The 25,080-nt window shown below is 42.8% G+C and overlaps 1 protein-coding gene across 6 annotated transcripts in view; it reads left to right on the top strand.

Annotated features, from left to right (window-relative positions):
* The first annotated feature begins 13,518 nt into the window (after positions 1–13,518).
* Positions 13,519–25,080, top strand: part of TRAF3 (TNF receptor associated factor 3) — a 70,448-nt gene continuing 58,886 nt past the window's right edge. For 2 of the 6 annotated variants that reach the window (XM_051769524.1, XM_051769513.1), the window contains exons 1-3: positions 13,520–13,679; positions 13,915–14,059; positions 14,690–14,745. The gene's annotated coding sequence lies outside the window, so the exon portion shown is untranslated. Of the gene's footprint in view, positions 13,680–13,914; positions 14,060–14,082; positions 14,746–25,080 lie in introns of those variants that run through there. The other 4 variants (XM_051769518.1, XM_051769514.1, XM_051769515.1 and 1 more) reach the window with 4 other exon arrangements.

Here is a 25,080-nt window from a genome sequence, read left to right as displayed (position 1 = left end):
GAGGATCCCAAAAACCACTGCACTGAAATGCCAGTTATCGAAAATAGTCCAAAGGAGGCACTGAAAAGAGGACACATCCTTGGTTATACATTACCACTTTAGAAGAAGCTGCAGCAATTTAGGACAATTTTAAGCAATTTAAGCTGAAGTCTCTTCAGCTGCTTGAGCTGGCCATGCCTCTGCCCAAGGTTACCATTGTCACACCACAATGGTTCACCTGAGCGCTCCTCACCTGCTCCAGGAAACATCTGACCAGTTCAGAGGAGAGGAGTTATGTCAGAAGCAACTCTGCCAGCCCTGCTAAGAGAAAGCACAGGAGTTGTAGGTGAGGGACAAGGACACTCCTTACACTGCCACAGCTGTATTTGCAGGAGGCCAACCGACTGAAGCTTTAAATTCATCCCTTCCCATGGCACAGACATCTGACTGCATGCCACCAGGCAGTGCCTGTCTCCTTTCAGAATTCAAACTGGGGCTTGATGCCTGAAACTTTGCCTTATTGTGTTAGTTGTTGTTGTTTTTGTTGTTTCTGTGTCAGCTGCTGGAGATGACACAAGAGGCAGGGGTTGGAGCACTTGACAAAGAGATCTATTCACCTCCTATCAATCAGCAGAGCATTGAGGCAGAGCTGGAACTATGCTAGAAGAGAAGACCCTGCAGACCTTTTGAAGCTTTTCTCTGTTTCATGAAATAATTTGAGACTCTTGAGGGAGGAGAAAAGGGAAGAATAACTATTCCAGATATTACAGCACCTATCTCTGAGTCTCAGCATCCCAGGTCATCCCTACTAATTTAGCTAGTCATGCCTAGTCTTGTTCTGTCTTTGTTTCCTCAAAACTTCATTCCAGACAGCAGGGTTTCTCTGAACTGTGGGAAAAGAGACATACAAGCTTAGAGACAAAAATCAGTCTTATTCCAGTTATTACCAGAATATTTCAAGGTCATAAAAATTTGACATTGGTTATTGAGTGTGTTATTGCTATCCCTTTGAAAGGATATACTGCATTTACTTTGACCCTTTTACTTGTACTTGTGTCTCTTCTAAATGCTTCATGGTAAAATCATCTGGTGTTTTTTTTTCTTTCTTTCTTCAGAAACTAGGTGAATTTTAGATTTTCAAACCTGTTTTCCTTGATCTGCTTCAATGAGAAAAGGCCTTTGACTATGCCATGAGAAGTTTAGGGATTCTGTGATTTTTGCCTAATTTTTAAGGGTGTAGAATGGGCTGAGTCTGGGTTTAATTCCCACTCAACAAACATCCAGAATTTTCCCCTTCCATTTGGGTTGTAAAACCTAGTCTAGCCCTGCAGAAAAAAAGTGTGTCAAGCCCAATTAGCCTCTTTCCTTTGGTCTCTTAAGCAGACCAGAGCAAGTTAAAGGTCTTGGTTCTTGAACCCTGCATTTCAGGTTTCCTGGGCCCTCCCATAACTATTTTAAAATTTGTAGGTTCTGTGAAGTGTACTGCATGATGGACAATGAAACTGTGAACGTGAATTACAGACAAACATACTGCCCCTTACTCCTGCATGTATTTTTATGGAAGTATTTCAATATTTCATAGTGTTCACACACCAACAAGAGTTCAGATTGCAGCATGGCTGCCTTCAATAACCTGCCTCTGGGTGTTTATTTTGGCAAAGGCATTACAATGGTAGCCTGGTGTGGGGCACAAGGCTAGAGGTGAGAAGGAGTGAAAGGGAAATTGTACAAGCAAAAGGGAGAAGAAACAGGAATGAACACGATTGAAAGATGGCTGGTCTTTGGTGTGAAGGCATTGACAGTGTAGAAAGAGAACAGCACTTGGGTGGAAAATCCAGAGCTGCCTGGATTGGAGTTGGGGAGTTGGAGGTTATAGTGATACCATCAGAGAGACTGCAGTGAGAGTGGGATCCCTGAGAAATGGAGAGTGAAGTTAAAACAATGGGAAAAACGAACAGCATGAGAGGAAGCAGAGATGTGAAAAAGACTGAAAGGCAGAAAGGTCCTTTTTAGGGGAAAGCCCATCAAGGTGTGCGGCATCCCCCATCAGGGCATGGAAAGGCATTCAAGCTGCTGAGCCTCACTGTTCTGCTGTGGTTAAACAGCAATGACACTGTGATGGCAGGAGAGGAGCTCTTCCTTCAGAGCACATGGCGTTGCAGTACCGTGAGAAGCTGCTCTGTTAGGTCAAGCAGTAGAAGTCTGTGGAGTGGATGAAAGAGTCTCCTCTGTCTGAGCATGAGAATATCAATGATTCCAGATGACACATTTAAAGAAAAATAAGTCGTCAGTCTCCTTACCCTCAACCCAAAATAGAAATCTACAAGTACAAGTGACAATGAGGTTGAAGTTCAGGTGATTCAGAAATTCAGATGACTCAGAAAAATGACAGAATAAAGACCGGGATACTATTCTTTCCAAAGGACTTGAATTTCTTTGGTACACAGGAGGGACAGAGGATCCCTTAGTCATTTTGTTTTATCTGCAGTATTTAATGTGTGGTGCCCTATATATTTATTGTGTGTTATCCAGGCTTGTTTTAAAAGCCATCTGTTTCCTCCTAAGTAAGGATGCCATATATTTGTTTTTCTCTGGTACATACTTCTTTTCTGCCCTTTGAATCCCATCTGGATGATCCTCTTAGGCAGTAAACAGGATTTTAAAAGAGAGTTTGAGGAATAAGTGCTCTTAGTTTTGGAGGATTTGACAGTTACCATTTAAGACCTCTACTCCTCTTTTTGTCAGTGATATGCTAGCTCAAGTCCTAAAATTTTCTTTCTACTACTCATTATTGCTTCTCTTGAGGGCTTCACAAACACTCAACTGATCTTCATATCAACTTGGCAGGGGTTTAATTTTCCTCTGTTATTTTTGGGAAAATTTTGGTGGGGTTTTAGAAATAAATTTCTTTATCCATCTTTCAAGTTTGATTATAGGGTGCATTTGTCCAAGCATGCTGGACAACAGCCAACAGCATGCTGGTGGCATAATGGATAACACCTTCTGATTATGAATGAGAGGACTTCAATGATGACTCCTGGATCATGTTTCTTTTGCAGGCCTTTTTCCTTCTCATTCAAGGTGTTTGAAGCACAGCATGTTAAACTCTTTGCAATCTTGGATTCCTTACCAGCTGATAGTACAAATACTCCCTTTTCAACTACTTTCTGTAGGGCTTGGTTTGTATAGATCCAAGTTCCTCCTTAAGGTTAAAGTGAAATGGAGACCTGGAAGGAGGAATCCCTCTTACTGCATGCTTCACATCTAAACCCAAACAGAATGATCTGGTACTCAGAGAGGGAGCAGGTCCTGCGGAAAAAATGTGATCACATCATTAAAGTCTTCAGAACACACTTTCAGAAGCAGGGCAGAAGGGATATCAGACAAACTGAGGTTGCACACACTGGCTCAATACTAGTACTTCCTCAATCCCCAAGTCACATTGCTCTTACTAGATTTTGATATAAGTGCTGGAAATAGAAATGGAATGACAAATACACTTAACAGAACTGATATCAATTCACTGCAAAATGTATTAGTAGTGACCAATAAAGTCAGATTATTTCACTGGATTTACCCTAGTGTAACCCAGAACAGAGTGTGGTCCAGTGGGTATGAGAAAAGTTACAATTTAAAGAAATAAATCTCACCTATTTCAAGTTTTATTAGCTTCTGTTTCTTGTGCCTCTCAATTTTTGTATTTGTCACATACTGGAGCTTGGATGGATGAAAGCTTTAGCCTTCATTGTGTTACAGAGCTTTTGTAAAGAGTAGATGATGTTTTTAAAAAGCCAAGAATAGACAATATATGTAATTGTTTATAGTGAACTTACTCTTGGCTCAATTTAGCCTTTAGCGTGACAAAGAATTTTATCCAAGAGCCTAGTGAATCTATATGGTATTGCCAAACTGAATCATTTAAAAATAATGAGTCAGATCTTTAAAAAAAAGTATTATGACAGGGACTTCTAATTATAATGTTTAGGATTGAATATATGTTCAATTCATTTTGTTTTGCCTTTTGATTCCTGAGCCTTTGCAGTGTGCTCAGCCTATATTTTTAAGCTATCTACAACCATGAGAGCAGGAAAATTACTACTTTTGTTTAAATGAAAGAAAAATGAGAGTTTTTTACATAATCACATCATTCCAGGAGCTGGTACTTTGAGGAAAAAGTCTCAAATATCACAAAACTTATGATAGAGATTGTAAGAATTGGCAATTTGTAGCTCCTCAAACGTGTCTGAGGTTTAGAAATGCCATTCTTACAAATAAAGAACTTCCTGAGGTCTATAAAAGATGTAAAGCTATACGTTAGCAGCAGTACCATTAGAAATAACTTCTCCTCTGCAGGGAAAGATGCAGACTGTCACCTTCTTGCCACAGCTGCTGAAATGGGAGGCCCAGCTAATGAAAAAAAAGTTGATCTCAGTTGAGTTGACAGTCTGTTACCACAGTATGGATTGGGAGTAACTCCAAGAAAATGAATGCAAATACCACAGCTTTCCACTTTGGATCTAAGATCAGAATGTTTCCTGGTACCTCAAGGAAACTGGAGGGGGAAGGAATACTGGGTTTTTTGGTTTTGTGACTGTGTATTATCTCAAACAGCCCAGGAGAGGTTTGGAGCCTCTTCCTGCTCCGGATTATGTTGGTCTCATTCTGCAGCAATTGCATGAAGACAAATTAGCATTCCTCAGGTAAGACTGAAGCCAAAGAAGAATTTAGCTTTTTGTGACTTTCATTTCAGTGCAAAGATGACATAAGATTCTGTGCATTTTAACTCGCATCTGTCTGCAACAGAAGAGCATTTAATTCAGGATGTGAAAGCACTTTTCTTAGCAAACACCGAGGACTGAATTCAGGAAAGTGGTACAGGATCAGAAAAAGGCTCTTATCTCTCTGGGATATAAACTAGGAAGGATGAAAAAGTGAAGGACCTGGAAACTGCTGCAGCATGACCTAGTGAAGGGTGAAGTCCCATTGTCTCAGCTCCCTAGGAATTCTGAGAGTTCAGCTATTCCATTTGAGGCTGAACACAGCAGCCCCTTGTCCTCAAACCTTGACGACATTTGTCTGCTACTATTAAAGTGAGAGGGTTGTCCTCAGAATACTCTGGTGCTCCTTTGGCTACATCTGCTAAAATTACAAGAGTGCCTGGGCCTGCCTGCAGTTTGACAACAGGTTCTGTTTTATTACCATCTGCTCTTATGAACAAATAATTGCAAGTTTCTTTTTGCTTTGCAAAGAATCCTTGTTTTCTACACTGGCAGCAGATTACTAAGTGCGTCCTGTAAGCTGACCTCTCCTTACATCTTCTGCTGCTCCAAGGGTTCTTTACATATTTGCAGCCTGAGCATCTCTTCTGAGTTTCAAGGGAGCTCTTCTTCCCCCCCCCCCCCCCGAGGGCAGCTACAGCGAAGTGTTACCACCCTCTGTCCATTTTTCTGCAGGGAGATGGCTGTGACTGACACACCATCCCATGGCTACAGCAGATGACCACTGCTGACAGAAGTAGCTCATGCATTTACTGTGGAAAATCTTCGAGCCAGTTTTGTCAAGGAACACTCCTTTCCTATCATCCTATTACTCGAAGGCTCCAAAGGAATTTTTCTAATACTTCTAGCTCAGATCTTTGCAGTACCTTAGCTAATATTTCACCACTTCCACAACAGGTCTTTCAGCATCCAGAAGAGCAGGAGGGGCTTCTTCTCTGGTAGACAAGGCTCTTGTCTCAGAGTTCTCAGAGTTCTCTTGATGCCAAGAGAACTTGTCTGTTATCCCCCAAATATCAAAACAGCAGTCTCTAGAGTGGAATCACTGACATAATCCAATAATTGAAGACACAATGTCCAACCGGTCTGTCTGGCTTCCTTTTGCTGCCTGGGCTTTGGTGGGGGTCTGCAACAGAGATCTGAATAGTCCTTCCTGATTAAGAAACTTTAAGTAGTTACTGTAGCAGGGCAGCTCTCTTCCAAATGCCATACATGAAAGACCCACAGCTGTCTGGCAGCTGACTGGCACTGGCCTTCCTCAGACCAGGAAGCCTTTTCCTTCCTCGTCCCTGCGCTAGCAGCTCTGCCATCCTACATCTCCCAGGTTCACTGGAAGCTTTACACTGGATAGCCAGCTTATCTTTTTGCTTTTCAGCTTTCCTCCCCAGTTTGTGTGCTCTTGAGTCATTGCTGCCTTATGCTAATCATTGGAACTGCGTTCTTTCAAGCTCTCGTTAATTACTGTCTAGCTTATGTATAACCCCCTCCTACTGCAATCACAGAGATAGTAAAGATTATGCAAATGCTGATTAGGGTGTAATGTGGCTTGCAGAGCATTCATCATAACTGTGAGAAGGGAAGCTTGATTCTTGGGGGCTAGACTGAAATTGTCTGAGAGCATTTAGAGTTTACATTTTTCACTTGAAAACCGAACATATTTGATACAGAGAACACTGAAACTCAGCAAGGAAAATATCTGAATATAATCATGCTTCCCTGAAGATACATTTAAAATAGATACCTGCTCTTGGGTTTTAACTATGCAATATGTGGGGGTTGCTAAGACAGCCAGTTGTTTGCATCCCAAGACAGCCACTCTCTTCCTGATACCACCTGGAGACCTTTCAGTCGTTTTCTTCATATGTACAGGTCAGAAACCTCCACAACACCTGTGATAAAAAATTATAGGTGAAAATGAAATTATTCTAAATATCAGACCGTGAACATGCTGGTGACTCCTAACTTGAAGTCCCAGGTGGATAAGTAGAATCCAGCTAAGAGGTGTCTTCAGACAAATATCTGGGTAACTATTTTTTCTCTAGAGTCACCTCATTTTATGCATACTATCATGAGACAGAATGAATGGTACCTGGGAAACTGTAAATCTGAATTACCATTTTGCTATACAAGGTGAGGAAATTGTTAAGAATAGCAGGAAAAACTGTTGAGTCACAAGAGACAGACCAACAAGGGACTACAAGCTTTGTGGTAAAAGATAGAAAGACTTTATGCTGTCATGCAGGTGCAGGTATGTGCACCTTTGTGGATCCAACATTTGTGAATCCACTAGACAGCTGGATACATGTTAAGACAAAGGCTGCCAGGGAGTTGTTAATGCCATGAAGGAAGTCCCAAAACTGCATCTATAAGAACTAGATCCAGAATAGAACATCCTTTAACAGCATGGCAGTGTCTCTGACACATTTGCAGGGCAAGGTCCATGTGACTTAACAGAGGGAATCCAGGTCAGCTCTATCAATTATAGCTCCCAAACAAACAGTGTTGACAAGAGAAGTGTTTTTCTTTAGGCTTCTAGAACAACTATTCTTCAGATGATGATTGCTCCTGACTGGATTCTCTCCAGGAATCTGCTGGAGTCGCAAACACAGAGGTTTCATCCCGTGGTAATCCCTTCAGTACTGAAGCCTGGTCAGTCTGCCTGGGTCAGGCTGCATGTGAAGTCAGGACAGATTATTTCAGGGTTTGGAAATGCATTTTTTATGGACAGTTTACTTATAACAAAAGAACATCCAGAGGCTCAAACAACCTTCAAGAATACTCTGAAATCTCCCTCTAGAACTAGCTAGAGCAGTGTCAATAAAAAGGCTAGGGGTGTGAAAAAGCCTCTCAGATCTGTTCTGATGCTCTGATGGCACTGGGGATAAGGCACAGGGCTAAACTGGAAGCCAGGGAAGTGATGAGACTCAGTGACCACTTCCCAGTCACCTCAAACGCTCAAATTGTTCCTAAGCCTGATTCTCACAGGTCGGTTTGTGTTCCCATGACTACATGCAGAAAAGGTGAAAGTAAAAGTAGTTACATCACTCTGAAGAAACAGCTATTATTGATTACTGAGAAGAGCCTTAACAATTTCTACAATGATGAACAACTCTCAGCATTGAAAGTATACCCATCTGGCGTTTCTGACAATAATAGGTAAGATTTTTTTCTCTTATATGATTAGATTCTGAAATTCTTGATGGAGAAAAGATCCTAAGAATATCAGGATATCCTAAGGATGTGTCATCCAAAAAATGAGGGCATCTGGATAAATCAATACAGCTGTTATATTCATGTCAGCCTTTACTTTGCCAGGTCTTCAACAGAATCCTAGCAGTTGCTAGTTACAAACTAGTATAATAACTGATGATTTATGTCTGGGGAAATCTTTTAGACCAAATCCTTGTTCCTGATAAAGCTGCTTTGTGCTGCTCTAAAGGCACAAAACAGCCTTTAAGATGCTTTTACTGGTTATATTCAGATTCAGCTGTCACAGGGAAATCTCCATATGGTGTAGAGCTGATCTTGCTGAGTCTGCATTCTTCCCATCCCAGCTCTGATTTTGCAGCCGTACCGAGAGGCAGACATATAGCTGAAGCATTGCTGTGCTCTAGTAATTCCCTGCTGTGGAGCTGTATCTTGTCTCTTTTTCCAGGCACAGCTTAGAATTCACATGAACCACTTTACAGGCCTCTATGGGAATCCACCGACATGCACTCAAAAATTTCATTTGACTCCAAAGTCAATTTGGCATGGGCACAATGGCAGTCTTGATGATAGGGGAGCCTGGGGACCTCAATATATTTTTAATAGTCTCAACAAGAGAGTAAGAAGGCCCTAAGATTACTGAGACGCAGTTGTACTATGCCATACTAATATTTCTTGTTAATTGTGAAGTAGATATATAAGTTGACTTGGGAATTAAAATTGTCTTGAAAGAAAGGAAAAATGTTATATAGCACATGCACAAAGGCATATATAACTTACTTCTGGAAGAGTTGGGGAATGTTTCACCTCAAATGCTTGTCATTTGGAAAGCCATCACTTTTTAGAAAATTAAAGTAGAAAATCATAGCTTGGGCAGGGGAATTGTTTTTTCCTTAAACAAGTGGGCTATCACATTAGACATTATTGCCTAGTAGCAGTTGAAATAAACCCTGAGGAATCTTTATCTCACGTATAGGATGCAATAAATGAATGTGTATTCCCATGATACAGGTCCTCTTGGGCAGTGCTTCAGCAATAAAAAGGAATATAAATTTAATGATTTTATTATTCTGTTAATAAGCATCTTCAATCCGAAGCATAGGATGAGGAAGCTGCAAGTCAAGAAATTGCTTCAGTGCCAGAAATGTAGAAACTGGCTCCTGCTAAGTCTTGCTCAGATCCACAATAGGTATTGATTAGGAACAAAACATAACCACTTCCTGCAGAAGCTGTGGAGAGGCCATGTGAACCACACAAACCACAACACTTAGAGTTAGCATTCCATACAGAAGCAGTGCCAAACTGCACCTGAAACAGTAGGGCTAATAAGGATGTACTGTACCATTCCCAATTACAAATGTTCAGCTGAAAGACTGCTAATTGCAATAAGCAAATTCACACAGGAAAAAAATGGTTTGCTGCCCTCTCTCTCTCTCCCTCTCTCAGATTTACTTCCAGTATTAAAAATAACCTGTTGATGCCACTTTTGGGAAGATAGGATTGGAAATGATCCCCCTCTACAACCACACAACTGTCATTTTGTTCAGGAGGCCCCAGAGCAATAACTTTTCTGTAGCCCCCACTTACCAAGGATCACCAAACACTTTTTGGTAACAGGTAAAAAACTTAAGAGCTGCAGTAAAAGGCCAAACCTCTCAAGCACAGTATCAGAGAAGACTATAAGCAGTACCTATGCAACAAGGTATTTACCAAATAAATCTCCCAGAAGATTCTGAGAAGGTGGCAGAGGGAATGCAAAACAGTTCTTTGCCAGGCTCACCTGAGGGAAAAGGTTCTGTGGTGACACAAATCTCGCAATCAATTCAACTGTATGCCTGTGAGCAAGATGTACCACAAACCACCTGATGATTTAATGTCACCAGCCCTATCTACATCCTGTCTCTGACTAATTTCCAGTGCCTCAGAGGCAGTTGACAAAAACCTCATAAGCCAAATGTAGATGGGGCAGGGGACCAGAAGCAGGCCTGGAGCTTGGGCATGATTAAAGCCAATGTCAAAGCTCAGCAGCTCAATGTCCTTTAAACACCCTTTGGACATGCCAATATCAAAGCTCAGCAGCTCAATGTCCTTTAAATACCCTTTGGACACACCAAAGTATCATGCCCCAATTTAAAATCAGGTAGGTGCTTGTGCCTGGAGTACTGTTTGTTTGCTCCTGGAATAGTTAGAAAGCTTTTCAATCTAAGTATACTCATGACCAATTTATGACCATACATCACTGTGCTAGCATAATTCTTTAACTTAAATAGTCTTCTTCCTTGATATTTACTGTTTGAATGTATTTTCGGTGAATCACACTGTTTTGGCTTCATTTGGCTAGTTAAGGAAGCCAAGCTTGCTTGCTTGCAGCTCCCGTTCAAGAATACGGATACTCTGCTCCCTTGCCACCCCAGTGTTCCTCTTCTGCACCTGTGGCAACCTGAGTCAATCTTTTCTGACTGTAAGTCACCAGAACTGGACACAATTTCCCAAACAAGGGTCCTTAGCTGTACTGTGTAAAGCCATATTAATACTTCCCTCTGTCTACTAAAAATACCCTGCTTCGTGCATCATGGACTCACGTAAGCCTTTTCCATAGCTATTCCACTGGCAGCTCACAGTCATTTTCTCATGGAGGAGTGCACCCTCATAGTAAGGTCAGAGCACTAGGCCTAAGGCCACCAACATCACCACCTTCCTCCTTTCACTACAGAGTGTTTTCAGTGCAGGGTACTGCTTCCAACCTTGAACAAATATTTGCTTTGGCAATTGTTATTTGCTGTTTCTTCCAATATGTCTGAGTAAAAACCATCTTTGGGTTCATCCATCATGTCAGCCTCAGGAATTTTCTCCATTTCTCTAGGTTTGCTGTTCTGCAATCCCAAATCTTAGACAAATATCTGCATTTGTTCCTCTTGCAGTTTAACATAAACTGGATTAGTTTGTGATCACTCGGTTCAAGATTAGTTTCAATACTATGGCCTTCTACAAGGTCCTTGCTGCTTATTAATACCAGGCCTAAAATAGCATTCTCTCTCATGGACTGTTTGCTTGAGAAATCGAGTTTCTACGACACTCGAGAACATTTAAGCCCTACCATTTCCCAGTGGTACCTCCCAGTCTGTAGCTGAGAAATGTTTCCCATAATCACATGCTCTTCTATATCTTCCCCATAGTTTTTGGAGATAACTGTCCCTGTCCAAATTTGCAAGAGATTACCACCCTTCTCTCAGGGGACTTTTTAATTTTTAATTCTTTGCTCCCATATTGTTTTCCAATGTAATGTCCTATTATTTTACATTTTCAAACCATTTTACCAAAATACAGAGTTACTACATGGTCTTTACTATTATTTCTGTTCTTCTAAGTAACTACCCCTCCAATGACTATATTCTAAACACTACTGCCAAGCAAAGGTATGCAGCATGTTGCAGCAGCCTTGAGACACAGCATTGCTTATAACAAGAAATTACAAGCCAATGAAACATTGGTGACATATCTTGCTGTAATAATTGTATTAGAAATATTTAAAATTTTGCAGTCATGATATGGAAAAAGAAAAAAACACAACAAAGCAATTTAAATGGTTGATATTTCATTAGATCAACACTTAATCCCTTTGGCTACAGACATTTTTTAATGTGGAAAGGCTTCTGACATCTTTAAATTGTATAAGAATTTGTTTTCTCTTTTTGGGGTAGACTACATTAGTATAGCTACTGGAGCTACAGGCACTAGAATCCTATTATGTTTCCTATTTTTTTTTAGGGCAAAACAAGAGGACATACATACAACAGCAAAAAGAGTGGCAAAGGAGGAAATTGCAGGTTTGTCTCTGATAGAAACTTATTTGCAGCCCTGCCGCTGGAGAAATCCAGGCTTGGCGCACAGTCCTTTCCGCTAGTCCTTAGAGGTAAGCAATCTTGAACAAGTGATGGGAACATTCAAGGCATACGTCTGAGATTGTCTTCCTGATCGCAGGTTCGTGGCATCGCTTCAAAAGCCGCAGTTGTCTTGACAGCTAAGCCAGCCTTTGACTGGGGACAGCAGCAAAGGCGGGAGAGAGGGGGGAAGAGAGAAAGCAGAGAAGTGGGATGAAGAGAAAAACAGCACACAGGAGAGAATTAGCAGTGCGGCCGAGAGTCGTGATTAAGGGGCTGGTGAGGGAGGACACTGCCGAGCTAGAGATGTTTGGGTTTGCAGGGCAGGTTGGCGTGGGCGTTATAAAGAGCCGGGGGATGAAGACCGAGGAGGGTCAGGATGGATTTCGGCACGCGTGGAGATGCTGTAAGCGGCAACTATGACGCAAAGCTTGTTCGTTCAGGATCACGAATCCAACTGTTCCTCCCTAGTGATCCCTCGATAAACAACGTCCGAAAAGGACGGTGACCTCATCCCACTGAAATTAGCCAAACACCACACATTTCTCCGTGTTCAGCTCCGCACATTCCTTACAGCTCCGGCTCTCCCGGATGCCAACCACATCGCTGCACCCGGGGCTCCGAAGGCCCCTGTGCGGAAATTCCTCCAGCCCACCCCGGACCCCGGCTCCGGCTGAGCCCCCATCCCCGGGTCCGGCTGGGCACCTCCGGCTTCAGCTGAGCCTCCATCCCCGGCTCCGGCTGAGCCCCCGCGCCGCTTCTGCGCCAGAGCCGCCTCTACCCCTCCCTCCTTCCCTCTCCACATCCCGGTGAGGCGGCGGGGACACGACAAGCCACCCAGCGATGCCCCCGCGTAAAAGCGAGACCGCCGATACCGTCCGGGCATCTGCCCCGGTCGGGACACGCCGCGATACGAGCGGAGCCCGACACGGGCGTTTCTTTCACCTGCCCGCCCGGAGCCACACGGTCCTTGGGCCGTCGGGGGGTCTCCTGCGGAGGGTCGCGGATGCCTCTGGCACCCTCGGGAAGCCGGGCAGGGCAGACACCCCCTGCCCGCCCGCCGGGACTCGGGGTTGGCACCTACGGCCGGCGGCTCCCGGGATCGGCCTCTCGGGGGGTCGAACAGCTCTGCCTCGCTGCTCTTTCCCGATCTCTTCCAGACTCTTCTCCCTGATCCCCACCGCTGTTTTCCCTCCCTCCCGTGTTTCCCAGTGGCATTTTCTTTGTTTAATAAAGGCTGTTGTGTTCGAGGCGCCCCTTCGAGCGGGGGCTGCTGCACTTCCCCCGGGACGAGCAGGGGCAGCGGGCGGCTCTGCGCCGCGCCGATCCCGCTCTCCCGGCGCCCCGTGTCCCGGCGCCATCCCCCGCGCCCTTCCTTCCCCCAGTGCCCCAACACAGCGCCCGCCCTCCGGCCGAGCCCCCGCGGCTCCATCGGCACCTCCCCGCGCCGGGAGCGTGACACTCCGTGCCCCCCCAGCCCACCCCGCTCCCCCTTCGCCGGGCGCGGGCGGCGGGGCCCCTTTCCCTGAGTCGTGCCCGCGGCAGGGGGGGGGTGACGGCAGCATCAGGTGCAGCCGGGGCCAGCGGCCAGGGCAAGCCCGGCCCCCGGCTGCCGCCTGCGCGCTGAGCGGCTGTGCCGGGCCCGCCCCTCGGTGTGTGGGGAGGAGCCGGGAGAGCAGCGGGCTTCGCCGGGGATTTCCAGCCCGAGCGGGCGGGAGAGGAAGTGCGGGGCGGGGGGAGACGGCGCACAGCGGTCGGGACTTTCCGCCGGGCTGGCGGTCGCCCTCGCCCGGCTCCGGCTGCCGCCCGCCGCCCCGCTCCCCGCACACGCTCGCAGGTAGGGCGGCCGCGGGGCTCGGTTCGGCTGGGCTCGGCTCGGCTGGGCGGCGGAGGAGGGGAGGGCGGGAGCTGCTGTGCCGCCGTGGCGGAGGCTCCCGCGCGGGGCTCCGGCACCGGCCGCGCTCGCCTGCCCGCGCTCGGGCGCTCCGGGCGGGGGGCCGGGGCCGGGCGGGCGGCGGGGGCCGGGGGCGCTCCGGCGGGGGCGCGGCGCTGACCGAGGCATCTGCTGCCAGGCAGGAGCCGAGCGCGCTGCACCCGCAGCCCGTGCCGGGACCTCGGCGGCGCCTGGTGCCCGGGGATAGATCAGATCAGCCTGCGGCGGGGCGGCGCGGACTCCTCTCCTGCCCGGACGCACTCGCACTCCAGGGCTTTCTGCAGGTGCCCCTTTTCACTTACTTATTCCCGCCTCCCCCTTTCCCTTCCCCGCGCCTCTCGCTCTTTGCCGCGCACCCCGCGGTGCGTGTGCCTGTGCGGGGAGGGGAGGGCAGGGAGGCGAGGCCGGAGCGGGGAGCCGGGAGCCGCGGCGGCGCTTGCGGCGTTTGATGTGTCGTTTGAATGCAGAAGGCTCGCTCGCTCCTGGCTCCCTCCATATGCAGTGCTGGGGGCGGGCCGACGGCCTTTAAAGGGGCACTGCCGGCAGCGCCGCGCCTGGCGCGGAGCGCGGTGCCGGCTGCGCCCCCCCGGCTGCCGCTGCGGCGGAGCCCCCGCCGCTGCCCGGCCATGGGGCCGCGCCCGCCCCGCCGCCGGAGCTGCCCCTCATCGCCGCGGGAGGAGTTGTGTTTTTCACCGAGCCCGCCTGCCCGCACCGGCGCTGCGCTATGCCCTCCCGCCTGCCTGCCTTGTCTGCCGTGAGCGGAAAGGAAAAAAAAAAGTGTTTTGTTTTCACGCCATTCATTTCGTGCGCTGATTCGCGACGCCGCGTTTTAGCGCGTTGAATGAATCGCCGTGTTGTAGGTCAGGGAAAAATAACGAATGTTTAAAAGTTTATACTGAGTCATTCCTCTGCAGATGAACCTATGACTGACTCATAATCTGAGAACTGCAGTGGCTTGTAAAGTAGGAAGGTAAGGCATTTACGTCTTGATGTATTTGTATCTTTGAGTGCCTGAGATCTGATTTATCTGCAGAAAACAAGAGAAACTCTGTTAATATTAAGAGGCGTAATCTCATGTTCTGCCGATCAGAGCTTGTGTGTGACATGACAGACTGTATGAGCTCCTCTGCATGGATCTTTACCATTAGGGCATCTTTCATCTTTTTCTGTTTCTGTGGTAGTAAAATGTGGGAAGTTCCAATGATACAATTTGAAATATGCCATCTCCTTGGGTCCAAGACTTCTCTGGCTTGTTGAGATCTAACTGAGCCTTGTATATTGTAATTTGTGCGGTTTTTATTTCTTCAGTAGAAGTGTGTGGTTTTCCTTTCAGATTTGTCCCATAGGGTGCACATACCATCACTGAGCACTAATCTGAACTTGCACTCATAGACCAAAAAGGAGCTTTATTGAACGATATGAAGGTGTACTTCAGTGTTTAGCTTAGAGAAATGAAATAGTATAATTTGAAATCGTAAAAATCTTTATTTGAAATAGCTGTTGACTTACCTAGAAGCCTAGATTTAAAGGCTACACTGATGGTTGGTTAGAACTAAAGAATTTATAGCATATACCGCATCTGGTCCTTTAAAATGAACCATTGGCTCATACCACGGATGGATTAATGTAGATCTAACTATTATTTATGGTGATTAGGGAGAGGGCTCATCATTTAAGATGAGAAATACTTGAACCTTTGGACAGAATCAGAATTTTTTATGTCTGAACTGGGAAACCCCTTGTAAAGCTTGGTAACGGAAACACTGATGTATCATGAGCTTGGGCATTGCAAGCAGGCGGCACTACGGGGTTATAAAAGTTGTGTTGTTCCAACACGAGAATGGTAGGTGTTTTACTGAAATATGACTTGATGAGAAGCTTCTAATAATAGCTGGACCTAGAAAATAGAATCGTAAAGTTCATTCAGTAGCAATGCAAATTAATTCTAATCAAAAGAGGGTGCTAAATGACTCAGTCTTTAGGCTTTCCCGAAGTCCTTCTGCGTTAAAGTTTGATGATACCAATTCTGAGAAGCCATTCTTGTAGGGATTCAGAGAATTTGGTCATCGTGTAACAATATTTACTGTTGATACCTTTGAAAACTCTAAGATGGCAATAGTTAGCATCAGTGACAAAAGATTCTTTAGAAAGTCTTACCGGTCCATGCTAATACGGTTTGTCTTTTAAATGATTTTAAGATCTTGTTGTATTGTAGAACTTTACACTGTTCTTGTCCATAATGAAGACTTAGAAGAGGAATGTGGGTTCTTTTTTTAGTACCAAAGTCCAGCTGTTCTATTAGTAGATATGGCAATGCTGAAAATACAAAAAGCCAAAAATCTTAATTTTTAACTTGTGTTGTTAAACCACTGGAATATAAATACATTGATAAGTAGCCAATCATAGTTCTTTTGCAGATGAAAAGGCAATTTAAAAATAAAGTAGACTTAAATCTACTCCAATATCCTAAACTGGCTTTGTATGAATAGATATTGTAAAAATAAAACATTTTGATGTATCTTAGATGATGTAGTAACTGGATTTCTTTAGGTTCTTTTATTGTGATAATGTTTCTTACTTGAAGGTGCTGCATCTTATGATGTCTGAAGACTGCTCGTTACACATTGGTTTCAGGTATCTGTGCACTTATGCACAGTTCCTTTAAAGAATTACCAAGGCTTAAGTTTGGTTTGGTTTGGTTTTGTTTGTTTGTTTTTTTAAGCTTTGGGTACTTCATGAATCTGATGCTTGTATTTGAAACCTCCTGGCATTTTTAGTGTATGGCTCAGGAATACCAGAAGTGGTGGGAGAAATTGGAGATTTCAAGATGTGATACGGGGAAAAGAAGCCAAGTGAGGAAGAGCTGTGTGTTTTTGTGCAGCAGAATAAAGGTGTGATTGTAGCACAAGAGAGTGTTGTAGTTAAACTAGATTTTATCTTACACTTTTTACCCTATGATGATGTAGAAACTTCAGGAGTGAGGGGCTGGCAGAGAGAATATAACTGGTCTCCCAGATGTGCCTACTGGAAGCCCAAAGTCAGTATATTTAATTTTGACAAATCACAAACATTTCATTTTCTTCTATACCTTTTTTCTTTCTATGGTAGAAAGAGAAATCAACTTACAATGCAGGATCGTTAGGTGCCTCCAATGTAGGAAGAGGTGCTCTCTTGTAATGGGAAAGAAGAGAAAAGGAAATAAAGAGAAAAAAGCCCTTAGAAAATCTGTAAAGAAAGTATACAGTGGAAACATCTTGGAACCTAGAGAGAAAATAAGGCAAAAGGTTATTTGGTATTGGAGAAGTGTGTGTGTGAGAGAGAGGGAGAGAGATTTGTATAGTCTTTGAGGGAGTGTTTGTTTTCTTCCTGGAGATCTCTTCTTCTGGATCACTGACAGCAAAATATCATTGCCACTGTGACTTCAATTGCTACTGACTGTTGGCTTTGTAACTAGGTTAACAGGGCGAGTGTCTCTAAAATTACATACAACAACTGTAGGTCACTAATCCTCTCCACCCGCCAAAAAATGTTAAGCCTTTGATTTCCATGCTGTTTGTCTTCCCTGCTGCTTTACTGTGCATGTATAAAATGTTTTTTTAGTAGAATTTGAAGTTCTGCTGTTCATCTAGTCAAGGTATCATGGGAAGCAAAGTTTCAACACATTAGTGTGTGCAGAAGTTCAGTTTTGGACATGTGTGATGGCTTCCATCCCTGCCTCACTCCTTGTACTGAAAACTAGGGTGTTGTGTACTTTGACATCAAGATTGAATTTTTGCAAATTGCAGGCGTTAGAACCTCAGTAGGCAAAGCTGTTGGAATGCTTTAACTTGGAATGTTTTGTTGTTCCATTATTATTATATATAGTTGATTTATAAATGTTGATTTATGAGATAATGTTTCCTCTATAAATCAGAGAAATCTATGTAGATTATTTACAATGATAAAAGTTGCTAATAGTTCTGTAGTATAATTTAAATGTTCTGAAATGAATATATCCTTTCACCTACAATATATATAGCAAATGCTATATATAGCTATATTAGTGAAAGAAGTCATGAATCTTCCATTTTACGTGCTTTACTGATGACTGTATGGAAGCTCATAATTAGAAAAGTTTAACATTTGGAGTAATACTGAAATTTGTGGTTTCTGCATTAATATGAAAAACATCTTTCTGTAGGTAAAATATGTGCACTTAAGCTCAAAATGCCATGTGTCTTTACAGCTTTCTTGGGTGTCTAGCAAAAAGAGTTATTTGGATTTGGTCTGTCTTGAAAAGCATGTTGCAGATGCTACTGTAAGATAAGAAGTGCCTTCCTGGTTGCTGCTTTGTTCCTGCAAGCTTGGACATTTAAAAAGAAAGAGGAGATGGTCCGCTGCAGATACCAGTGTAAAATCTAGGAGACCTGGAGTTCGGGTTCTGGTTTTTTCCCATTCCTGTAGATGTGTGTACTACAAGTCATTCAGTTAGGGCAAAAACAATAAGGGTCTTCGATGTTGCAGTGCTGAGAGATGTGACAGCATGTCTGAGTCCCTGGAGCAGAAGGGGGATTCCAGTCCAAGTCTCCTACTTCCCTGAGCAGTATTCTCATCATCAAGCCACAGGCCAGTTAAGAGTAGTGTCACTTCCTTCTCTTGAAACTTTTTGCCATGCCAGGAAAAATCAAAACTCGGTGTGCCCAAGAAAGGGAGCAAGAGGAAACGTGATGTCTCAGTCAAGTGATTAGGACTTTTTTTAGGATTACCAGGATGAGTAAAGACTCGGAATCTGCTGATGCTTCATCCACTGTTTTATTTATTGTTTTCTGGTGCTTTCGAACTCGATGTTGAGGTGCTTCTTGAGGTGATCAACCTTGTGAAGATGTTTTCTTAAGCATGGAAGATGTTCTGGGAAAAAAAAGGTACTTGGGTGTCACTCAGGTTAGGTGGTAGCTGACTGGGAGTTCTGAAAATAACTTTGCAGCTAGTGGCTTATTTGTGTCTGGCTTCTTGCTCCATATACAGACAATTTTCCTGGTCTGTAATAGCATGGGAATAGTGGTACTTTCCTATGATCTGAGGACATAAAAATGATGAGATGCTGAGACCCAGCAGGGCAGTACAAGTCTAATCTGTTGATAAATGGAGTGAATTACAAGTGGCTGTGTAGAGGCATCCAATCCTGCCTCCTCTGCAATGCTGTGCCATCCCAGCATCGTGGGACAGGAAGCAGCACTTGTTTCACTCTTCCACTGATACCCACAACAAACATGCAGTGCTATATGAAGCTGACTGTACATGACAGAATTTGTCAGTGGTTGCTGTTCTGGTGCTTGTAGTTGTTCTTGGCTTTCTCCTTTGGATGTTCTAGAGAAGTAACACTTTTTTCTTGTTCTGTGGAACTAGCTTACATGATAATTGTGCCTAAGATAATTTTGTAACAGCAAAGCCCAGCTCATAAACCAGATTTTGGCATGTGAATGGATTTAGTTTTGTAAGCTCATCCATGTACATGAGGGAGGGAGATAATTAGAACAATTATTACACGTTTTTATAATGAAGATCTTGCGTGATGTACCAGTTTGACTGTGCCCTCTCTGTCTTTCCACAGAGAGGAAGCTTCTGAGAGTAGGTTGGTTTGGGTGTTGTGCCTTGTAAATTAATGATTCGCAGATGTAAGTCTTGATTTTTTTCCTAGGAAGTATAACTTTATAATTTTCATTTAACTTGTTCTTGATTTAATCTCCTTTAAACCATCCCAAGTGACTCCTCTTTCTGCATTTTATGCTCTTCAGTTACTAATGGAATGCTTTTGTCCATGCTGTGCTTCTCTTCCAAGTTGTTTGGCCTAACAGTATAAATGCTCTTAATTTCTCAAGCTGGTTCTTCTGATTCCTAGAATTGGCTTATTTTGACCTACTTTCAGTCAGATCTCTTGGAATTTTAGGGCTGTTAAGGGATGACTTTCATTCTAAGGCGGTTTCATCCTTGCACTTGGGCAAAGTAACTGCATTTGCCCTTTTACTTCCATTTATATACTTTTTTCCCCTCTTGAAATACCCGTTTCCACGATTGTACTTACTTTTGCACTTCTGGGTAATAGTTTTTATCTGCAAATCTACTTTTCTTTGACCTCTCTGTAGCTACCTGCTTCTTTGATTCCTTCCCTATCCATCTCCCACTCCAGGTGAATTACCAGGGTCTTCTCTTCCAGGTCACCAAGGATGCATTACAGTGTACCCTGCTATTATCTGAACTACGTATGTCTTTATATCTACGCTTGCTCTCATTCCATCCTTTGTACTGTACTCCTTTCTCTTCAGCACAACATCCTTAAGAGAGGAGCATTGTGCTTTCGCCTGGGAATGTTTCTGTTGTTATGACTGTTGTGGTTGAACTTGATTAGGATACCAGTTTTACATTCAATACTCACCAAAGATAAAGTGCCTGTGGTTGTAAAATGACATGTTCTCAAAATGCTACCATTTGGCTGTCAGTTTGAGTAGAAGGAAGTTGGATACCTAAATAAATGAAGACCTTTGAGTTGCATGTGTGCATCTCTAGCAGTTTTGGAACCCTTTGATGCAGTAGTATTTTAATTGCCTTCTAAAATGCAGCGTTTTAGGGGAGGGGGAATAAAGGGTTTGTGCTAACTGTGTTTGAAACTAATAACATGCAGTATCACTTGAAGTCAGCAATATCCTCTCTGTTTTCTGTCAGGAGTTGAATCATGTTTCTATCTACAGAACCTGAGCATGCTATATTTCATATTAGCAAATATGTCTCACTACTCACCAGTGGTGTCAATATGTGATGGGAATGCCAATGGATCCTGTACTGTAGTTCAGTTAGTAGATACTGCTGTTGTGTTGCTCATAGTGCTTGGTGGGTGGTTTTTGTAGCTGTGTTATAGCAAGATATTTTGATACTCTTTCTTGGGCAAGGACAGAAGAATGCTCTTGCAATCTCTAGGAAGATAAAAGAAGTTTATTGTTATTTATGTATTGAATCTCATCAGCTATTTTTTGCTAACTGGGACCATAAATTTCCCCTATTCTTCTTTCCTTTTTGCAAATTCCTGAGAACTTCACTTTCGTTTTGAAAATATTATTTAGGCATGCAACTTTCAGTATTTTGTCCAGTAAGATTTTGAGGGAATTTTGGGGGATTTACTCTGTTGGTAGTTTGTGTGGTTTTGGTTTTGGTTTTGGTTTTTTTTGAGGGGGGGGGTTGTTTGTTTTGGTTTAGCTTTGTGTGTGCTTTTATTTGTTTTTAAAGAAAGATTTAGGACAAGCAAATAAATATCTACCCTTGGCATTCTGTATATTTTTTCTGAGGAGACAAAATTAATGAGGAAGAGGCTTGGAATTGCCCTGTTTGTGCAAAAACTCTCCATGTTTTAGTTGACCATTCTGAGATGAGCTGGGGCGGATGGACTTTGAAAGTCCTCTGGGATATCCATGAAAAGGCAGTTATTCTAGAACAAGTGTCCATATGCTGAATTAATTGGAAAAGTTCAAAGTAGTTGAACCCTTGCTTACAATGTTGTGATTTATGTAACAAACAAGGAGAACAAAAGGCAGTGAGGGAAAAAAACCAACTTCTTATGGATCCAGTTTATACATAAGTTCTATCATGTCTCTTTACAGGAGATAAATGGTGGAAGTTGACAAGTTATCATTCTACACACTTTATTAATGCCTACAATAAATTTCTCCCTGTGCCTCATATTATATTTTGTAGCAGAATTGCAACCTGAAGATATCTGGGGATGCTTAACTTCATCTTAAGCAGATGTAGGTAATGACTTCTGTTGTACAGTTAATGTGGAGGTTTGTCAATGTTCTGTTCACTTTAGAGGTACTGACTTCTCTGTTTTGCTTTCTCAGGGCAAGTTGAGACATGCCTAAAGTAGCTGTATTTTTAAGCTGGCACTGCTGCTTAAGTGTTGGGGTTTTTTTAAATAAAGTCTTCTTAAAATCTTATCTCCTGGTTAAACAAGTGTCTTCTTGTACTTAATAAATTTGTATAGGAAGGTAATGTGTGTGTGGGGGGGGGGAAAGGACTGTAACTGTTTGTGGAGAAATGGTTTGGCTTCTCTTGTAACTAATCAGATTTTATAGAGTATTAAATAGGCCATGTGCTAAAGTATCAGTTGTTAACACCTCCAAACTAAAATGTTTGTCATGTTAAAGAAGGGGAAATATTGGTGAGCTCTCCATTAGGTGGTGCTGCTGGGATTGAAATATTTATGTGCCTAATGGAAGCAGGCTTCTGCCTAGAACTATTTCCATGTCTGTGGTTTGTTTTTTTTTTAAGGACTTGTCTTTATTAAAATACCTTCCAAAGTAAAATACTTTGCAAAGTATTTGCAAAGCAAGATACTTGCTAAAATGTTGGTGTTTTTTCAGTTTGAAATGAATAGATAAGATACTAAAAAGACAGGCTGTTTTCATGCTAAGGAGGTATGGAAGAAATCAAGCTCGTGCTTTTTGTGGGGGTGATTAGATTTTAGGAGCTGCCTCTGTTGTAGCTCTCATCTGTTTAAGTGTTGACTCTGAAATGTTCATGCCCTGCTGCCATGTAGTTGGGGATACTGTAGCATTGAAGAAATTCAGTGACAAGAAATACTTGATTTAAAAATCCAGAAATCAATTAGACTGACCATTACAGCAGAAACACCCTTATGAATCTTTTATTTGAGTTCCTATATGCTTTTTGACCCCAGCCACTAGCATTTCTTTTTAAGGAGCCATGTTTTCGCTTAAACACACAATGGTGGTATTTCTCTGCCTGAGCCCTGGCTAATTAATGATTTTAGAAAAACTTAAGGAAAGAAAGATGGTGCCTGCACACAGAGGCACTGAGTACCATCTTAAATAGTGATGGTCATCCCCGGTGGTCTGAAGTTGATGCTTGAAAAGTGTGTGATCTTCCATATGGCCAAACTCTTTGTCTGCCAGTTCTACACATGACTGGGATATTTTAGGGCATCTAAAGTTGTACTAAACCCCTGCAATTAGACACCTGACTCTCTCTGCAATAGTTAGAGTTGAGATACATATTAAATTAAAAAGAAGTGCATTAGCAAGTGAATTTAAGTACTCTTTGTTGTTAGGATTCCTTCAAAGATAGAAGGATGAGGTTGCTGAGGTCTTTGAATTCTCCCACACCACCGTGTATCAAAAAAAGTATCAAAAAAAATCCCAAACCCTAATTTTTTAGAAATAGTGTTGGCCAAGAACAATAGTCAGTCACACTGGGTTCTCTACACTGGGTAGAAATATTTTTATGTGATTTACAGAATCAAAGTTATTGTGACCAGGTAGCAAAAAAAGTTTGGTAGCATTAAATAGCACTGAGCAAGAAATGCAAGAGTTGCATTTTTTTTCTGAAGAGACTGAGACTAATTTTTTTTTTCTTTTGAAGATGATGTAGCTTAGCAAGAATCCATTTCTTGGAGTTAGAAAGCTTAAATAATTTCAGATCCAGCAGTGGGAAACCTAGCTTAACAGACATGACCTGAGTTTAACAGCTTTTGAAGTGGTGTGGGACAGCCAGTGGATGTCACATGTAACTTTCTATTTTCAAAGAAAGAAATTGAGAGGTTTGCAAAAAAATCTTTGACTTTCTAACTTTGGCCAGGGTTAAAATGTATGATTGTCAGATGCTGTTAGTTCCTCAAAATATAGCAGATTGAAGTAATAGGCAGGGTGATGATTCTCCCTGGTCTTTTGGAATAGCTCAAATGGAGAAACTTATCAGTTACGTGATAACTGGAGAAATGGACAAGCTGTTGTGTGAGAGAATTTGGCCATTAGTGTTTTATCAGTTTCTAATAATAACTTACAGCTTGCTAATAATAACCACCCTCAAAGGGGCAATTAAAAGATAGTGGCTGTGATGTCATCCAGCCATACGACTTCATATCAAATGTGAACTTGTCATTCCTCGGTTACGTGATCGGCTTCTTGAGCGAGGCCAAAGCCAAAGGTGGGAACGAATCAGGCAGAAAGAAACTTGTGCTTGGTCACCTTGAATAGAAAGCCTTGATTCTACCATTGCATTAGGATGGTGTATAGACAGAAGGGTGATAGTATTCTACACTCCATTAATAGATCTTTAAATACTAACAAAACCTGGCTTCCCTTCTTCCCTCCTACCTTGACTTGCAACTCATTAGGAGATTACCTCTGTGTTTACAGGCTAAACTTGGCAATTTACAGAATTTGTTGTTGCATTTTGCTGTGCTTAGATTCCAGAAGGAGGAATAACTGTTGTTTCTACAGCCAAAATGGCATCAATAGCATGTCCCAAAGGCATGTTGATCAGTGAGGGCGTAGTAAGGACAGTCAGGGAAGAAGTGACAACGTATTGTAGTGTATTAAGCTTGTGTCTGTTTATTTTCAGGTGAAGAAGGTAATGAGGGGAGGCCTAGGGAGTGATAAGAGCAGTACTGTGATACTCACATCCAAAAGTGATTGGGGTGGTGAAATATATTTCTGTTTTTAAAAAAAAGTAGTAAATAAACAAATGATCAAACATGAGATTTGGCGTAAATGATGGATTTTATTTGCAGAGGTATCTTTGGTGAAAGATTTATGGGACATGCACTTCTGTGTAAGAACTGATTGACATACAGGAAAGCTCTTGATAATAAATATGGATACCTGTCTTGAGTTATTAAATGAAATGCTTGAACCTGATATTAAGACTTGATGTGATGTGTCAGTCTCAATGCTGTTACCAGCAGTGAAGTGAAAGTGTGTCTCCCTCACTCTTAGAGTAGACCCAGAGCTGCAGAGTGCTGGAACTTGCTTTGTACTTGGGTAGAGTTTAAGTCACCACTGAACACAAGTTTTATATTGTATGATGCTGTGAAGTGAACTGTAAAAACCAAGGAGTCACGATTTTGGATTTCTTTTTTTTTTACTACCACAAGCATAGTAAATTCCAAGGGAGAGATGGACCAATATCTTAATGCTGCAATTACTCACCAGGGCTCAAGCATCAGAGCCTATTGCCAAGTATTACAGACAATAAGTAAAATAGAAAGAAGAGCTTTTATTGAGTGTTTTAATAACATTTCTATCTGGTCTTATTCCCTGTTAGGCCTCCCTGAGTCTGTATGATACACTCCATAAACTGAAGTTGTCCCTCTCTCTCTCTCTCTCTCTCTCTCTCTCTCTCTCTCTCTCTCTCTCTCTCTCTCTCTCTCTCTCTGTCTCTCTCTCTCTCTCTCTCTTCGTCTGGTCTCTACTTTTTTAGAAACGTTTTTAAGAAAGCTTTAATATTTGCATACAAGTGACTTCTGAGATGCCATTTC

Source organism: Manacus candei, unplaced genomic scaffold, assembly GCF_025592945.1.
Source record: "Manacus candei isolate 608988 ecotype Guabito, Panama unplaced genomic scaffold, ASM2559294v1 h1tg000109l, whole genome shotgun sequence".
Lineage (NCBI taxonomy): Eukaryota > Metazoa > Chordata > Aves > Passeriformes > Pipridae > Manacus > Manacus candei.
Note: the sequence above shows the minus strand (reverse complement) of the source record. Positions and strands in the feature narration are given on the sequence as shown.